At 41.4% G+C, this 2,500-nt stretch overlaps 3 non-coding genes across 3 annotated transcripts in view; all 3 read right to left on the minus strand.

Moving 5' to 3' along the window:
* LOC149092838 (large subunit ribosomal RNA) overlaps positions 1 to 29 on the minus strand; it is a 4,167-nt gene extending 4,138 nt beyond the window's left edge. Inside the window, exon 1 of the ribosomal RNA XR_016200608.1 lies at positions 1 to 29. This exon is cut by the window's left edge and continues 4,138 nt beyond it. This is a non-coding gene — a ribosomal RNA (large subunit ribosomal RNA).
* A 476-nt stretch (positions 30 to 505) lies between these two features.
* On the minus strand, positions 506 to 660 carry LOC149092839 (5.8S ribosomal RNA). Its single transcript, XR_016200632.1, has one exon. It is a non-coding gene; the product is annotated as a 5.8S ribosomal RNA (ribosomal RNA).
* A 488-nt stretch (positions 661 to 1,148) lies between these two features.
* Positions 1,149 to 2,500, minus strand: part of LOC149092840 (small subunit ribosomal RNA) — a 2,170-nt gene continuing 818 nt past the window's right edge. The window contains exon 1 of the ribosomal RNA XR_016200531.1: positions 1,149 to 2,500. This exon is cut by the window's right edge and continues 818 nt beyond it. This is a non-coding gene — a ribosomal RNA (small subunit ribosomal RNA).

The following is a 2,500-nucleotide window of genomic DNA, read 5'->3' on the forward strand; positions in this document are numbered from 1 at the left end:
GGCGGGTAACCTCACCTGATCTGAGATCAAAAATATTGATTAAGTTGATTAATGTTTATTTGTGTTGTTTGCAAGCAAGCAACGTAAATCTACTTTAATGTTTGCACAAATTTTGCCTTTGCATTACTTCTTAGGTCTGCTTTAACAGCATGAAATAGCTACTATTTGTACGATTTATACAAGTGCAAGAAGATTCATCAGTTAACAGGTTAGTTGATCACCATAGTTATCTGCAATACGACTTTAGCGTCGTCAGATAGGCGACTAACCTTAGAATCTCATGCTAGTATCTATTCATATATACTGCTTGCAGAGATGAAATATGCATTGTACACAAAATTTATCATGTGAAACAAGTAGATTTGAGATTCTCCTTACTAAATTGCAACGAATTGCAATTAAGAAAAGGAATAAAACATCAAGATTCATGCATATAAATATACAATCCTCTCAAAACAATGCATATATGGTAGTATGCAAGTGTTTTGTTGATTATTTTACATCTCAACTCTCAGACAGATGTGACCTCGGAAAAGACCCGAAAGCCGCAATGTGCGTTGGAAGCTCAAGTGCTCGGCGTGTCCTGCAATTCGCACCGATTATCGTAGCTAGCTACGTTCTTCATCGATTGGTAATTCGAGTGATCCACCGCTTGAAGATGTATCTTTGCCACCGTGGGACTTTTAATAAGTATCCTAAATCTGCATTGAGAGGGTTTGAAAACAATTGTATGCAGTTTATAAAAACCATAGTTGTCTTTACTTAGTTAGGCGAAGAAGTGTAAAACTTCCTTCTTTAAACCTTGCCGTCAGCATAAGCTGAAGACTTGAACAGGTACCAAGTATGTAGCAAGACAGGCTTTTCATTATAAACTACAATTGTTTTGCAAAAAGAAATTATGGCTATCGTTAGATAACCCTCACTCTTTGTTGCATTGGATAATGAAAGATGGATGTATGAATGAACGAATGTAATGCAAGTTAGAATCATGTTGCAATGGCTAAATGTTTGCATTAAACATTCACAATTGCGACTCTAATGCAAATACAATTCAATTGCATTCACCATATTAGCATCTACAATATCACTATGCAGAGTGTTTGATTGTTTGAAGGTTGTATTTCTCTTATAATAAGAGGGTAATACGTTAATGATCCTTCCGCAGGTTCACCTACGGAAACCTTGTTACGACTTTTACTTCCTCTAAATGATCAAGTTTGAACATCTTTCCAGCACAATCCGACCACTAGTTTCCCAATGGTCTGGATTGACCAGTCCGAAGTCCTCACTAAATCATTCAATCGGTAGTAGCGACGGGCGGTGTGTACAAAGGGCAGGGACGTAATCAACGCAAGCTAATGACTCACGCTTACTGGGAATTCCTCGTTCATGGGCAATAATTACAATGCCCAATCCCCATCACGAAATGGGTTCAAGCGGTTACCCACTCCTTTCGGAGCAGGAAACAGTATGCACGATGACCACTTCAGTGTAGCACGCGTGCGGCCCCGGACATCTAAGGGCATCACAGACCTGTTATTGCTCTGTTTCGTGCGGCTGCGAGCGCCGCTTGTCCCTCTAAGAAGTCCTTACAGTGCTACAGCATCCTTACCCTAGCCAATTCTGTAGGCTAATAGCAGCAGAGCCCTCAACAGCCGAAACCATCAAGAGATACTACCACCCACAGGTTGACTAAGGGGGAGTACTGCAGTGTAAACTGCAAGTCTATTTAGTAGGCTAGAGTCTCGTTCGTTATCGGAATTAACCAGACAAATCACTCCACCAACTAAGAACGGCCATGCACCACCACCCACTGAATCAAGAAAGAGCTCTCAATCTGTCAATCCTCTCAGTGTCCGGGCCGGGTGAGTTTTCCCGTGTTGAGTCAAATTAAGCCGCAAGCTCCACTCCTGGTGGTGCCCTTCCGTCAATTCCTTTAAGTTTCAGCTTTGCAACCATACTTCCCCCGGAACCCAAAAACTTTGGTTTCCCGGAAGCTTCCATTCGAGTCATGAAATTAGTTACTCAGAATGATCGCTGGTTGGCATCGTTTATGGTTAGAACTAGGGCGGTATCTGATCGCCTTCGAACCTCTAACTTTCGTTCTTGATTAATGAAAACATTCTTGGCAAATGCTTTCGCTGTAGTTTGTCTTGCGACGGTCCAAGAATTTCACCTCTAGCGCCGCAATACAAATGCCCCCGTCTGTCCCTCTTAATCATTACCTTGGATTCTTAAGACCAACAAAATAGAACCAAGGTCCTATTCCATTATTCCATGCAAGATCATTCAAGTTAAGGTAGTGGTACGCATCATATAGATGGTTGACCATACCGTTTTTAGGCACCTCTTTCGAGGTTTTGGACGCCTGCTTTGAGCACTCTGATTTTTTCAAGGTAAAAGTCTCGATCGCTTGAATCAACACTCGGTAAAGAGCATTGATAGCAAATATCGAGCAATTTTCTGTCTAAACACTATGAATGTAACCACCAGGAAAGAG

The sequence above is a fragment of the Tetranychus urticae genome, unplaced genomic scaffold (genome assembly GCF_039701765.1).
Source record: "Tetranychus urticae isolate SD_2017Ah unplaced genomic scaffold, NJAU_TeUrti_SD_1.0 Scaffold_5, whole genome shotgun sequence".
NCBI lineage: Eukaryota > Metazoa > Arthropoda > Arachnida > Trombidiformes > Tetranychidae > Tetranychus > Tetranychus urticae.